We start from the raw sequence: 16,801 nt of genomic DNA, 5'->3' as shown, positions 1-16,801 counted from the left end.
AAATTAACACATATATCTCCATAGTTTTATACAAATACACAATAACATGTCCAAAAACATGTTATAGGTTTGACAAGAAATCTACTCAATCACAAATCACATATGCTGGGATTCTTCTCAGCACTCAATTTAGTGAAGACATAAACTTTGCTTCCCTACATTAGTCTCAAGCTAGAAGACAACACTAACAGCTTCCTGAGGAACTTGCTCGGGAAACAATGCCCTTTATGTAGTAACCAAGTGAGTCCTGAGTATGTGAAAACCTCATCTTTCTGAGAATTGTAGGAGATAGCATGCAGGTACATGTAGAATATCACACCGCAGTTTAAAAATTAATAACAGCATGAATGCTGGAAAAAACGTCTGCTAGAAATGTAAACTAAAAGGCACTGAGCCCTGCCCTCTCCTCAATACTCAAAGTATACTATGGTTTTGGACCAGTTCCTATGCTGGATAAAAATATTTCTTCCTCGTAAGTAGACTCCATCCCGACCCATGTTTAATTTTTAGGAGCATATCAAGGGAAGACAAAAGGAAGCCCTGTTTCACAAATTCCGTGCTAAGTTTCTGTTTCTAGAGAAGGCATCTATCCTTGCTGTTGCCTGTCCTTCTCTAAGGCCAGGCCAGTGTGGCTCAAATGCTAAGCAAATGATGTGCGGCAAAGTCCCCAGGGTTTATCTCTTGCTTCCTCCTGCTGGCCGTCTCTGAGGTTGCAGCTGGCGGTCTCCTGAGCCTCTGTTGCTGCCACAACAGCCTGGGGACATAGGATGCTTCTCTTCACAGCTTGATTGTATTGTTGGTCTGGAGAGAATGGCACAGCACTGCTCTTAGAGGCCCGCCTTGGCTGCACACTCCCATGAAGCACCTGTGTGCTTCTGTACTCGTCGTCTTAGATTTCTATAGCTGTCATAAAACACCATGACCGAAAGTAACCCAGGGAGAAAGGGTTTATTTTAACTTCCACACCACAGATCACAGTTCCACATCACAGATCATCAGTGAAGGAAGTCAGGACAGGAACCTGTAGGCAGTAACTGAAGCATAAACTGTAAAGATGTTGTGCTTACTGGCTTGCTCAGCCTGCTCTTTTAATACACCTTAAGATTATCAGCCCAGAGATGGTACTGCCCACAATGAGCTGGGTCCTTCCACATCAAGAGTCAATCAAGGAAATGCTCTACAGGCTATCCCATAGATCAATCTGGTAGAAGCATTTTCTCAATTGAGGCTCCCTGTTTCAAAATAATTTTAGATGTATGAAGTTGACAAAAAAGCAAACAAACAGCAACAAAAAGCCAATAAAAACTAAACAACACACTCACTAAATGCCAAAGCTTCCCAGAACACCACTCAGCCTCTCTCCCTGAAGCTTTCCTATCCCATTGACCCTCTTGCTGGTCATAACTCTGTCCTTCCTGCCTTGACCTTTCTCCAAACATGTTAACATCAATATCACTTTTCTATAGATTCCTCTGAAGATTTTAAATTATCTATTATCAACATACTTGGAATGAACTGATATCCCCTGTTTTTGTATGTTCTATGACTAGCATCATGACTAGCATTGAAACTCCTATGCCACTGTGGCATTTTGAAAGCTTCAGTTGGGACTGCTTGTAAGACACCTTTAGGAGTTTACTCTGTCTTTTGCCAAGGAAGAATATGAAACCTGGCTCAACAATGCTGCCTGGATCAGGCCAGTTAATAATATCATAATATAAGGATGGGTATTTACAACCCCCAGTGACACTGTTCCTGGCTGTCAGTGGAAGTCCTATTCCTTGAAAAAACCTTGTTTCTGGCTCTGGTTCTACACAGTTCTTCTTTATAAGTCTCATTCAATGTGTGTGTGTGTGTGTGTGTGTGTGTGTGTGTGTGTGTGTGTGTGTGTGTACTTGTATATAGTGTGGCAGACTGTCCTGGCTCCTTGACACTACTCTATCACTTTCTTTAAATTTGGAAATGAACAATAAGAGCAAGACATATGAATAAAGAACACCAGCCTGTGTTATAAATAGCACAGTTGTATCACTTTGCTTTTAAACAAAATAAATTAAAACTACCTTCCCTCCCCTCCATTTGGGAAGAATACCTAATAAATTTTCCTTCTATTTCAGCATCATTACTCTTTGGGGACTTTTACAATATTTCTAACTTTTAGTAGGAAATGTAAGGATAAATGATTCCAATAAATGCATGGATTTATGTGCAATATTTATTTTATGATTAAAAAGTGTGGGGCCATAATATACTCTGATGATTAAGAGGATACTTAAGTCTCCAATGTATCACTCAAAATCATCAGCATAAAAACAAAACGCTGCCATCTCCTGCTGGCTGTGAGCAGCGTCAATATCAGCATGGCTTAGCTGCCATCAAACCCTTTGTTCATCTTGCTGTGCCCTTCAATCACCCGGTGGCCTTACCTCTCCAACGTTCAGTTCTGGAGAACATCTCCAGCCACTGTCACTGCTCTCGTCAAAATCAGAGTCAGAATACAACACACCAACATGCTAGTTTTAAAACGGGGACATTTCAGAAGCCATCCTCTTGTGTGTGATCTTGTGAGGAGGAGTCTGCACTGCTATGTGAGGTTGGTTTTGTTTTTAATTCTTAATCAAATACAAAAGCCACAGAGCCAAAGTATATACATCCTATGATGATGAGTTGATATTAAATGAAGGAGACGCTGGAAATAAAATATGGTAGTCTGAAGGGAAAGGGCATATCAATATGAATCTGGTAGAGTTGGGGAATTAATGGGAAGACTTCGTGGACATTGTTCATAGCACTTTTGATACAATGGGACTTCAGGGTCACAGCAGCCCTGTAATAAAGGTATTGTTAGCCTGATTTCACTGACTGATTTCATCTCAAAGGCCCAACAAAGGTATGAACAACAGTGAAAAATTCATTTTAGAAGTCTTGATTTATATGGAATAAAAGTTCTAGGTAACTTACACCCCAAAGCTCTGGTGACTATCTGAATTGAGATATCTGGGTGTTTGCAGAATGAGGGAACAGGCTGCAAACTCAGAGCATCCAGTTCAGGACAGCATCATCCTCAGTCAGCACACACTCTGTGTAAATGCAATAAATGGGGCTGATGTGATGACGGCTCAGGGGGTAGAGTCCTTGCTATACAAACAGGAGGTCTTCGGTTTGCATCCCAAAGCTCACTTAAAAGAGGTTCTGGATGCACAGACCTGTGATCTCAGTGCTTCTATGAAAAGATTGGGGGTAGAAACAGGAGAATCCTCAGAAATCTGAGGCCCACCTAGCCTTCCTTATGCAGCCATAAACAGTAACAAGAGCCTGTCTCAAACACCAGGCCAGGGGAAAGGTGAGGATTGGCACTAAAGGTTTTCCTTGGAACTTCCACACTTCCATGGCAAGCATGCCCACAATTACACAAACACCCATATACGCATGCATCATATGCATATGTGCTCACCATACACATCTATTATCACAGGGACACACACATGCACAAGGACATGACTTACTTAAAGTTGCACAGTGGCAAAACCAATATAAGAACTCCTGATAGAAGCCTGATTTAGTGTTTCTTACATAATGGGTTGAGAGCATTGTAGATTCTTTCTTTAGAATCCTAAACTCTGATTTGTTTAAGAGTGAACCTTTAAAAAACTATGTTAAAATGAGAGCATTAGAGTGGACCTGTAACCCAACAAAACTCGTGTTTTTAAAAACATAAGAAATCTAGAAGCAAAGAATAGGGACCAAGAATACAGAAATATAGAAAAAGTGATATGTGAAGGAATTGTGAAGACTATCAGTGAAGGTGGCTGTATTCAGACCAAGCAGGGAGCCTCAGGAAAGCCAAACTTTAGTTTATTGGATTTCAGTTTCCAAAGATTTCTGCAGTTTAAACCACCTATTCTGTGATTTTTGATATTTGGTAGTGGCAAACTAATACAGCCCTTTCCCCATAACACCATTGTTTTAATTTATGACCCTATTTACAAATAATTTAATAGGTCAACATTGTGTACAATATGTCTGATCATAGATTTGGAATGAAGCCATAGTTGGCTCTACTAACCAATGCTCACTGGCTTAGAGTATGGTGCAATGGTTAAGAGGCAAAGCTTTTGGCATGGAAGTTATTAATACTAGGCTTGTTATTTAACACCTGCTTCTTTGGTTAAATTTTTAAACCATTTCCAGTCTACATTCCTTGCATATCAAACAAGGTATGAATATTGCCTCACTCACTCTTAAGGTTGTTCTATCAATTAAACAATTTAATTCATGGAAAGCACTGTGTACATGACTGGCCATGCTTTTTATTTGTTTCATGGGCAAGGGAATAGAGATTTAAAACAATAAACAATGCCAAAACAAACAAGCAAACAGAAAACATTTTCAGGGGGATAGCATTTCACCAGGCCCTGTTCCTTTGTCCCTACCAGGTCATGGTCACTACAAGTTTCCTTTAACTCTCTAATGTAAATATCTCCCACATTCTTTCTCCTGGCTTTTCCTTTTGAGGAATGAAGACATATTCTGTCTCTTCTGCAGGCCATTTTTTGTTTCTATTTTCTGTGCATGTCTTATCTCAAACCACATGTCACTCACTTGTTGGAGTCTCACAATAGACCCACTGATATATCATACTCAACTATATCCTAAAATGACCAGTTTGGGCTTCTGTGTTAGTTCTCTGCCTGAACCAGGTAATCTGGAAACATTTCTTTTTAATTATTTGTGTCTTATAGCTAAAGACAACTTGTTTTGCAAACCATCCATTTAATTTCTACATAATAGATTATTATTAAAAGGAGCAATTGATATTGACAGCTGTTCTTATCTAGTTTCAAACTCCATTCAATAAAATTCTGACTTTGCAAATGTGAGTTTAATTAAAATTATTATAATCCTGGAAACATGTTGTGACATCATGCCCAATGGGCTAAACAAATAAAATCTATCTCAAAGGCTTGATGCTATGGTAAATTTTTTCTTTGGCATTTCAGAAAGCTGAGTTTAAAAATGTGTTTTCCACAACCTATTATCTGGGGCTTTTATTAACATATTTTTAATTGGAATGTTTCTATGACAGGAATGTCTTTTCCAGCAATTTAGCATAATATATGAAAGGATGGGTCATTCAAAGTTGTTAGTTCTTTTAATATATGACTTTACTGAGCACATTTTAAATATCTGATCCATATATTTTCAACCTTTTAAAATGAGAATTATATTCTTCTGATTGTATTTCTGATTACAGTACTGTACAGCACAATATGTATTAAGTCCCTTTGGATAGTTATACTCTTAATGTGAATAGATGTATTTGTGACATTATCTTCAGCTTTTAAGTTTTATTTATTTTGTTATTTGTTTACAAATTTTATAGTATTGATTCTACCAGTCTTGGTAAGGGATAATGTTTTAAGTTATCTCACAGTGATGCTAACTTCCTTGGGTACCACTCATTAAACTCAGGTAGGTCACTCTATCAGGGAAATACAGAAAGAGCTAAGCCCAGGGCACTTCCTAGCTGTGTTTCAACAGGCTAATGAACCAAAGCAAGCAGGGATTTGTGACAGCTCATCAGTGACAAAGGAACTCTGCCTGTCACTTCTCTTCAAGGTCTATTTGCCAAGTGCTCAACCAGGACTCATGGATACTCTCATTTAAAGATGAGAATACTAAAGGGTTTTACTACGGTTAAATAACCTCTCACAGAGTTTGGTGACACTGGTAACAATTCATGTTTATAGTTCAATGTCCCAATTCACTATTCTCTATGGAGCATTTTGAAAACCTCCAGTTTCTAGGGCAGATGAAGTGGGTGTGGTCAATGACACACGATCAATGACACACGATGAATGACACACTAATAAAGCAATTGAACATGAAGTTTTTTTACTAAGGTGTTTCCAGATAGTTAGACAGCTTCATATCTGTTCAGGAAATCACCCGCTCTTGCTAGTAGGTCCTTCTCAAAAGTTATGTATGATGTTGGTTTCACTCTTCTGCAAGACAGGAGTGAAGCTTCTTCTGTTCTGAGTAACTGGTTGGGCAATAGTCAAGACTCAAGAGTAACACCTTTTGGCAAACACGCAGACGGGATTAGAAAGAGAAATGTGCCCTTCAGGAAGTTCCGGTACAGTTATTCTTTCCTCCTTGGTGGACTAAGAAGACAGGGTGATTCACAGACTGTCTGAGATGTCAGAGTCAGCTATACTCAGCAGCCAACAGGAAAAGGCATCCAACACAGGGATATGGCTCTAAGTCCATGCATAGAACAAGATTTTCTTTTTCATTATTTTTCCAAACAACTCCTTGTTCCACGGGGATCTATATGTATTATTTTATCCTGTGTGGCATAGCAGCTTCCTATTTGTTTCTCTGTTCCTCATATCCAAGCCCCTTTAGTGTCCTTATAAGCATTAATCCCTGTTGTGCTCTATGCCCTTGGCATTAGGAATACATACTCTTTCTAGCAAATAAATTTGACACTACGAACTCTGTCATTATTGTTCTAACAAGAAAATATTCATTGGAGGTCTGTGCATTTTAGTAACTATAAAAATTTCATCTTTTTTTCCATAAAATGTAACAAGATGACTTCTATGCTATGTTGAGCATTGTTACATGAATGGCTTTAATACACAGCTTCTGACAGAGAGTAATTTAAATAATTAATATCACTCTGTAGAACAGAATTGAAATTAGTGGTATTATTTCCCTTAAGAATAATAAAGTACACCACAACACACATTTTTCTAAATTATATTTATTATTTTACTTTATTTTCCAGTAATTATGGAAATCCAAAAATATTAAAATAAAAAGAGTAATCACCTATTTTCCATACAACACAGTCTTGTTTACAAATAAGCTAGTCTCCATCTACTGTGGTTTCTCAGTTTCTTTTTCTGGTTTATAATGTAGGATATTGAATTCGGTAAACTGAATTCAAGCATCTCTAACAGAAATGGTTTCAGATTTATGTTTCTCATTTGTTCTTTCTCTTCATTGCTTGATACAAGAAGGGATTACTAAACAATTTTGAATTAAAGTCTTAGAGAATATGGTTAAGAAGTGGACAGTAGATTGACAGATTTGGCCATTGATATCTTTCTTGGACTCAGGTTATTTTTGTTATTAATGTTGTCTTATTTGTTATTTGTTGAGTGATTTTTTTCTTCTGTTTTTGAGACCAGGTCTCATTATATATCCCTGGACAGTCTGGCACCTTGTATGTAGACCAGGCTATCCTTGAACTCACAGAGATACTCCTGCCTCTGCCTTCTGAATGCTAACATTAAAGTCATGGAATACTCACATTTAAATTATACAAATATTACCTCAAGATTTACTTTAACCATTTTTGAATGTTTGTCAAGATTTCCACTTATTGCTCAGGTGCCTCAGCTTAAAATCTCTTCATGTAACCAGTAAAAATGAAGGATACAAAAAATAGTCAATGATAAACATAAGAAACAACCAAACAAATTCAACACCAGAATCACAACAGACATGCAAGTGAACAAGAGTCCTTTGGAGCATGGCATCACTTGATGCAATGAGTCAAAACTAAGAGTGAAAGGCGAGACAACACAAATAAGATACTTCAAACAACTGTTAATAGAGAATTATATCTTAGATAACATTAGATAAGGAACTTTTCAAATAAAGAAGAGGGCATTTTCAGAGATATGGAACATGGGACACTGGGTAACATTTATTTAGAGAATACTGAATTAGGAAAAAATGATTTTTATCTTAATAACTAAAAGTATTAGCTGAAACAAGTACAAAAGGTTTTTCTGCTACTACTTGATGTAACCTCAACTAGGTGGAAAGAAACTTCCTATGTATGTCCTCATTTCAAGTTCAGAGTTCACTAAAGGTTAAGAATGGAAGCAAAAAGCCTCATTTCCCCTGACATATTTGACTCAATTAACATGTAGAATGTTTTTCTGCCCCAAAGATGTACAACTACCCCTGCTATCATACTGTCAGAGTAGCTACTTGTGATCATTAATCATCACTGCCGTTTTGGAGCACTCATTTATGTTTTTGGATTTAGTTTCAGGATTACAGCCCAAATCACACATGTGGGAAAAGAACAGTAAGAAAGAAAGAAAAAAAATCCTTTAAACCACAGGAAGATTAATTTCACATTCAGAGGCAGCTGTTACACCCCCACTGCAGAGATAATTAATGTGAACAAACAATGGAACAACCCCTACGACGTACTTGCTCTGTACAGTGATCTCCTGTTACATTCCTCTGCTCTCCCAAATGCAGTCTTTTAGTGCATATTATACTTCCTTAATGTTTTTCACATCAGTTTTCCAAAAATCAAATGAAACAATCCTTCAAAGAAATTGAAGCTTAGTATACGTAAATTGTATTAGTTATGCACAGGGATTCTTAGCGATGCTTTAGCAGTTTAAGGGATTAGAGAGTTGTTTCATCTTCTTATGAATTCTCTCTGTTGGGGCATGACAGTCGAGGTGAGAAATTCCTTAGCAGACATTATCTGCATGTTAAAACCATTGCAGGCAAAATATGGCTGTCTGGGGGCATCACTAAGCTGCTGTCTTTATCCCTCTCACTGTGAATGAGCAGGGGACTCTTTTACTCTCTGGCCTTGTTAAGACAAAATCCTTCTAGATTCACTCCTTGATGTGAACGTGGAGCTAAATAAAGATTTTATTCTTCATTGACTGAAACTCTAATGCAAAGTGTTAGGTTATAGCATAAACCCCAAAATCAGTCAACAATTTCAAAAGAAGAAAGACACTGAGTAAGAGAAAAGAGACGCAACTCCATTGAGGCTGCCTTTGTACCTTCATGATGAAATCTGTACACTGATAAAATGGCTAACATTTGTCCTTTAGACATTGTTTTGGCCCTTTCATTCCTTGAAATAGAGCCAACAAACACTACAGGGCTAGTGAAGTGATCAGGAGGTAAGGCTCTTGCCACTAATGCTGATGACCTGAGTTCTGTTCTTGGATCCCACAATTTGAAGGAGAGAAAGGACTTGACTTCCCGAAGTTGTCCTTTGACCTTCACATGCTGTTCTACATGTGTGTGCCATTTGATCTAGCCTCAGCATGGAACCTGCTTGACATCTCCCTCTAGAAAACATTTTCTCCCCTTCTTGATTTTCTTGGTACTCTTTCCATATCTTTCACTATTTCTTAGACTCCAGGTTGTTATACATGCACCCTTATATCATTCAGTGGTCTCATTCGGGCTCAGATTGTACAGTTATTGATGCTGAACTCTATGGGTTTTTAACCTCTCTCCCTCAGAAGTTTATATGTATATATCCAAATTTCTGCTCACATCATCACTTAGAAGTGTAACATATACCATCCTGACTCATGAACTCCACTGTTAAAATGGGTTTCATCACAGTGGTCTCCGTTTCAATAACTGGACACCACAGCCTCCCCATTGCTCCAAGCATAAGCCTTGGGATCAATCCATGCCAACTCTTTACTTTGTAAACAAACATATGAGAGTTATCATCAGTCTCTATAGGCACTAGTTGACACTGCATGTTATTTAGAATATGCCTCAAGGTCGCTATAGCACCCACACTGGATTAATGAACTACCTTCTTACCCTGGGTCAGCGAAAACTAGGTCAATTGCCTGCTTCAGCCTTTGTACATTCCTTTCAGTACTTCCACAACACAAAAGAAAAGGGGATCCTTCCAAAAGAATTGTCTATTTTTCTGTTGAAATGCTCAAATGTCTTCTCTTCTTCTTCTAATGAGAACACACGTTTAATACTGACTACATACTTCTGTGTGATCTAATTCCCCTTCTCGTAATTGCACAGTTCCTGCTAATATTGCCTTCATTTATTTCCAGCCTGTTCTTATTTCCCTTTGCTCTCAAGCATATTGCTGCCCCAGAGCCTTTGCTCGGGCCAGAGATACCTTTCCTCGGAGCTCTAGGACTTCCTCTCTTGCTCTGTATGATACCTACTCAAACATCACTTCATCAATGAAATCTTTCCCTAAATGTGAAGTTTGTAACTTCTCCTCGCAGCATTTTCCTACTTTCTGGGTGTGTTTTCCCCTTTGGTACACAATGGCAGCTGATTCAATGGGTTTATATGTTATTTGGTTGTCTCTAACATTGCAAATATATTCTACAAGAAGGGGAAAGTGGGCTCTGTCACGATTCTGCAACAGTGTCCGCAATGGAATCTCACACAATAGCCACATAAGCGAATCAACCTGTCTGCAGCAGCTTTTGACATATATGTTAATATGGCTCTTGTTATAAAAAACAGTATGAATAAAATAAGTCGAAACAAAGAACCAGTGGTTTCCAGTCTGGATTAAGAGATTTATTATTCCTTTACTAAGGACCAAATTTTATTTTGTGATAGGAAAATTGATTAAAGTTTGTCTTTTATAACCAGCTTGCTGGTATCATAGAGACAAATTAGGATAGTGAATTAAAATAGAAGTTAGTCCTTTCAGAAAAAAAAAAAAGGAAAGATGAGGAGGCATGGAGATGGATTAAAACAATTGCATTAAATGTACTCGAATAGAAGATAAATGCAAACTATCAAATAAGCACCTTTTAAAATTTGTTTTCCGGCTATTACAGTGCCCCATAGTGGTATTGTAGTGGATAATTGTGATGCTTCCTTTCCGTAGGCCAGCTGTTTGCAGGTTTATGAACTAAGATAACGGACAATAAGCCTGGGATTAGAGAAATGGCTTAGTGGTTAAGAGTATTTACCGCCCTCCCAGAGGACCCAGGTTCAGTTTGCAGCACTCTTGTTAGGCAGCTTATAATTTCCTGTTGCTCCAGCTGTAGGGTATTCAATGCTCTCTTTGATCTCTGCAAGCAAGAACATTCACGTCACACACACAGAGACACACACAGACACACACACAGACACACACACAGGACACACACAGACACACACACAGACACACACACACACACACACACACACACACACACACACACACAAAAACAAAAAAAAAAAAAAAAACAAAAAAAAAAAAAAAAAAAAACAAAAAAAAAAACACACACACACACACACACACACACACACACACACCAAAGGGGGGACAGAGAGGGAGTGAGAACAGAAATACAAAAATTAAAAAAAAAAAAAAACCCTTAAAAGAAAGACAATAAAAATGGCTGCATAATCACCTTAGAACTATAGCCCAAGCATGTGACTTTGGGCTACCAATAAAATAAATGGAATATTAACTTGACCTAGAAGGGAATATCCTAAGAGAGTAAGCAGCCTTTACCAAGTTATATTCTTGGGTCTAAGACTAAAATGATAAATGCATGGTGAATGTAAGTAGTCTCTATTTCAATTATTTTCTTTTCTTTTTTTTTTTTTTTTTTTTTTTTTTTTTTTTTTTTTTTTTTGAGACAGGTTTTCTCTGTGTAGCTTTCTGCCTTTTCTCGATCTCGCTCTGTAGACCAGGCTTTCTTCGAGCTCACAAAGATCCGCTTGCATCTGCCTCCTGAGTGCTGGGATTAAAGGTGTGCACACTACTGCCCAGGAAGCTCCCACCACTGCCTGGTAAGCTTCAATTTCTTTACGTTAGTTAAAAACATGTTGAATCAAACCACACAGTTTAATGTAATGTTTGAAGAGGATAAACAAGCTAGTTTTTCTGACATAATGATATCTATAGTCCTTCTTAGGTAAAAATACATTCACCTTTTATTTAATAGAGAAAGGAAAGGTGTATCTGTCATGATTCTCTATACAGTGAAAGATAATTTCACAGTCTCATGTGGGTAAATGCTGAATAGATACTTATTGACTAATTAAATAAAGTATAACAGTTATAACAAATGCTGTTTTAGTAGAAACTGAGGGGTCCTGACAACATGTCTATCCAAGACTCTGAGCCATTGTCTTATAGTGTATATACAGTCTTGACACTTTGGGAAAGGTAGAATCCCCAAACCTATGTTTAAAACACATGTTAAAGTTGCTGGAATCTAGTGGGATTTTCACTCAAAGGACAGTTAGTCCTCCTCCCTCTTCTTGGGGGGAGGAGCTTCTAAAGAATTGAAATAGACAAGCTCTGGCATTAGGAGCAAAGAGAGACACAAAGAGAAGGGCACTTAAGAAAAAGACAATACACACCCAAGACATGGCTGTAGGCTTCATGACAGTGTGATAGAGAACAGTGGTTGTCAGGGATTTCAAAATTATCTGAGATATGGAGGGACAAACAGGCTTGTGTCTTTTTGACACTGCAGAGTACAGCATACTCCATCTACCTAGAAAGTTCTCTTAGAGAATGGACTGAATAAAATGTGCCATGCAGCTGCAAATTCATAGGTAAAGCCTAATTTCCCACTGTAATGTAACAGATACTTAAAAAATCGGACATGAGTATTTCTTTCTATAACTAGGGCATAATGTGTAATAGAATGCAAATTATTTAACAGCAATTTAGTCCTGATTTGCTTAGTAATAATATCTATTTCCACCAAGGTTACTCTAATTAGAACCAATGAGACTCATTAGACCTAAAAATCTCAGACAAAAATATACCCAAGATCATTGGGAAGATACTTCTCCTGTGCTTATTTACAGCAAGGAGAACCGCTTCTGCATTTTCCCCTGAGTGTGGTGTGCCCCTCGATGCACTCAGAAATGTACATAACATGTTCTAATCAATGCATGCATTTTGAAACTTTTAAATCCTGAACTTTACTTTTTCATCTCCAAGCATACAGGAAGATAGAAGGAAGACCACAGCTTTATTTTCTGCCTGAAGGATCTTAGACAGTCCACGGATTGATGCTTCACTGGGTTTTCAGTGGAGAGTGAATAGCACCAGAGGAGAGAGATGAAGGGCAAGGTGGCAGGATCCGTGAAGCGTGGCCATGACGTGCCATGGTATCCAACTGGGGACAGGCTCACACATCAAAGATGACTGTCAGAAGCAATAAGACTTCAGGGCTCACTTGACATCCACATATGAGTTTCCCTACTATCAGGAGCCTGTATATATGTAACTTCCAAGTAGTGACTATTGAGCAAGTTTTGAAGTGTGTGCATGTTTGTGTACTATATTTATCCCTATGTTCTTGGCTCCATAGGCATCATGACATATGCTCCTTTCTGTTTCTATTAAAGAAAAAGTTTGGTGTATTTTTATCTCAGAAAGACTGTGGATGAATCATATATTACAAAAGGGAAGGTTTGATAAGAGTGACAGAGAAAGATTGTGGAGAAAGGAACAACACAGAAAAGGAAAATCTTAGAATTTTGAGAAAGAGTAACATAGTTTGGTAATTACCAATGGTCAACAGCTAATGTGGGAGGGCTTTAAAGCAACAACAAAGACGAAACCAAAAATGGAGGGTTTGGCCAGAAAACGTCATCAATCCATATCAAATATCTGGCCTTCAGGTTAATTGTTTGTTTTTTCAATGTGTAACCACTCTAGTAGAAAAAAAAAACTGATAGGATATGGGGGATGAGACGGTTTAAGAGAAAAATATCTTATCAATATCTCTGTTTCCGCTCAAGGGTGGGAGGGAAGTTTAGAGCAAAAATGGAATGGTTGGTGTAAGTTTGTGGAAAGACAGACAAATGGTGAGATTGGTTGTGATATGAAAGAACAGAATAGTAGAAAAACTGAACTAAATCAAGGGACCTCATACTGAAGTCCATGCTGTTGCCAAACGACATGTTTAAATCATTAACCAGTACACAGATGCTTCTGCGTTGTTAGAGGAAGTATATATTTTTTTCTATCATGTGGAACTTTGGAGTAATTTCTTTATTTATCTTTTAGTTTAATCAAACTATTTTATAAATTAAATTTATAATTCTCTAATTTTTAATATCTGAATTCAAACTAATAACAGTAACAAGTACTTACATAGTACCTGTTTTTCAAGCATACTGTCCTTAGTACTTCATGAATATTGACTCATTTTTATGTAATATCAACCCATTTCAGTAAAGCACATTATTATTTTCATAAAAAGATGAAGATCGTAGAGAACAGAAAGACTGAGAATTTGTGAGTGTTTTCATAGTTTGTAAGTGATGGATTTACAACATGAACTTAGATAACTCTGTATTTCAGTTCTGAACCATTAACTTGTATATAAGAAAATATGTAATGAAATAAAGTATGTCAATGTTCTTGGAGACATTTGGGATGGGCATCAGTCTAGATCTTAGAAGTAGACCAGGTTCTTAGATTTAGTGGAGCTTTGGTAAACCTGTTTGTAGCATGTAAATCAAAGCAGAATGCAACTGTGCCCTGAGTGATTGTCGCTTGAGGACAATCTTAACACAACAGGCTTGAGAAGCACATACAGCTGGAGAATTCTGTATTCTCCTAACAGTGCTTAGCTACTGCAGAATAGTCCCTACAGGGCAACGTCGGGAAAGCTGATGATGCCATAGAGGTCTTTAATGTACATAGCACTGTACTGAAAGTTGAAAGAAGGAAGCTCACTCAATAATTTTTTTTTTTTTTTCTTTTCTTTTCTTTTCTTTTCTTTTCTTTTCTTTTCTTTTTTTACCAACAAATGATAAACCAAATCAACTGAGTTAAGGATATGTGTTTGAGAAGAGGACAGTGGGATGTTAGTAGACTTCCTTCTGCAACAGACTACCGTAAATTTTTCACGTTTAAACTTTTCCCAAACAGTGACCATTCAAGGGATAGACAACAAAGTAAGCCAATTTGACAGAAAACATAAACTTTCCATGTTTGTTCTTATACATTGTGTTTTCAATAATAGAGATTTTTCTTTCATCTTCTAAAAGAATATGAAACCACATAGGTTTAGCATTTGCATATATTTGCTACAGAACAAATATACTATTAGGGATGTAGTTATTTTGTTCCTATTATTAGTATGTACTCAGAGTATTTTGTAATCTTTATATAAATAACATGAAATTAGATCTTGTCACTAAACTATAATATTTATGAGCTGTAGTAAGAGACTAGGGAGGAACTGGGAATGTATCTCAGTGGTTAAGAGTACCTGCTACATTTCCAGAAAACCTTGGTTTGACTTCCAGCACCCATATGTCAGCTCACAAATCTCTGTAACTCTAGACCCAGGGGAACTGACAATCTCTTCATGTCTCTGAAGTTACCAGGCTTCTAAGCGGTGCAGAGGCACATGTACATGCAAAACACCCATGCAATTAAAATAAATCATTAAAAAAACTACAAGTTTTTCCCACTGATCATTATGTATGTTGATATATAATATGTATTTGTGAGTAAAATATTTGTTATTTTATAACTGTTTATTGCTAGCTGAAAAGAGTTCATGTAAGATAAAATTAATATTGGATAATGAACTTGTACTTTCTTTATTAGCCTTACTTTAGTTTTGAGTTCTGTGATGAGTTAAGAGCTGAAATAACCTCAGACATGTAGAAGAGATAGTAGCTCCTACAATGTGCTGTAGATGAGTTACATCCTTGAACATTATTTTCTTGCTTTGAAATAAACCTTTTATTTAAAATGCTGTTTCATTATCCCTGGAAAATGCAAATGTTGCAAGCCAAACTCATTCAAGATTAATTTTCATTTGAGAAGTGCAAAATTTGTTGCTTTTCATTTTCACAGGCAAATATCCATAGCTTGCATTAATGTTTCATGAGAATAAATAGCATATTAAAGTCCTCTTGGAGAAATGGCATGTAGTCATATCATATACAAATTCCTCTGATATGTGGTGGGACAAAGAAACATCACTTTGATATTACAGAGTGCTAGGAGTTTACAATAAAATGTGGTATTCCTTCTTTTGTTTCATTTAAATAACTTCACTCAGCATTATTTATAAACACAAAATATTTAAATAATAAATTTTTCAAATTTCTGTTTTTCATTTGCAAGCCTTAAGCTGAGCCCTGTGATATTTATTATAATCAGGCTTATTATCATTTAAGTCTTATGAGTTCTGCCTGGATTGAAGTAAGATAAAATTCCTTAGGTACTTCATTAGTACTTCTATCAGGATAGAAAGAACTGTTTCTCATGAAGTAAATGACCATTGAAAGCTCATAGTGATGTTAGGTGCCAATCATGGGATCGGAGTTCACCTCGGCTGAATGATTTAACAATTTTGAGTTATATTACCCAGGAGGGCAGTGATGTTATGAGTCTGTTCCCTCAGTAGGTTTTGCAGTCGAAACTCCTGTCTAATGGTGTGTGCTAATACATAATGATAATGTCCTTCATTGAGATGCTCTCTAATGGCCTGTGCTATTTTGTAGTGATAATATACTGGAGGTAGACAATAACTTTAATGTTTCTACTCTATTGAGAAAAATATACTTCAGATGTTGGGGTGCACATGAATGACCTCCAAAGTGGCCTTTTCAAACTGAAAACCAGAGGAAATAAAATGCATAAGAAACAAACATACACTGAGTACCTTCTTGTTTTAATCATCATGTTATGAAAAAAGAAATTGCCTGTGGCAATTCACTGGGATAAAGACAGAATTTAAAGGATGCTAGAAAGAAGCATTTTCCTTCTGTTTTCCTCACTCTCTCTCTTAAAGCAGATGCTTGGGATTTATTGTAAAATTTATAATCCATAATTTCCAAGTGTCCCTTTATAAGAATTTTGTTTTAAAGGTATAACAGATGTTATGAGAATCATTGCATTGGGTTTCTTCAGAGTGAATACACTTTAGATTTTCTCATAGGATCTCTGAACATTCTATTCAGCTAATATAGTAATGTGGTGAATTAATGTGGTTTTATGCAAGAGTATTTATCGATTTATTTTCAAAAAGCC

At 36.9% G+C, this 16,801-nt stretch overlaps 1 protein-coding gene across 1 annotated transcript in view; it reads right to left on the bottom strand.

Annotated features, from left to right (window-relative positions):
• Robo2 (roundabout guidance receptor 2) overlaps positions 1-16,801 on the bottom strand; it is a 1,235,714-nt gene that overhangs the window by 917,260 nt on the left and 301,653 nt on the right.

This window comes from Peromyscus leucopus, chromosome 12, assembly GCF_004664715.2.
Source record: "Peromyscus leucopus breed LL Stock chromosome 12, UCI_PerLeu_2.1, whole genome shotgun sequence".
Lineage (NCBI taxonomy): Eukaryota > Metazoa > Chordata > Mammalia > Rodentia > Cricetidae > Peromyscus > Peromyscus leucopus.
The sequence above is the reverse complement of the archived record's forward strand: the minus strand, read 5'-3'. Positions and strand labels throughout refer to the sequence as shown.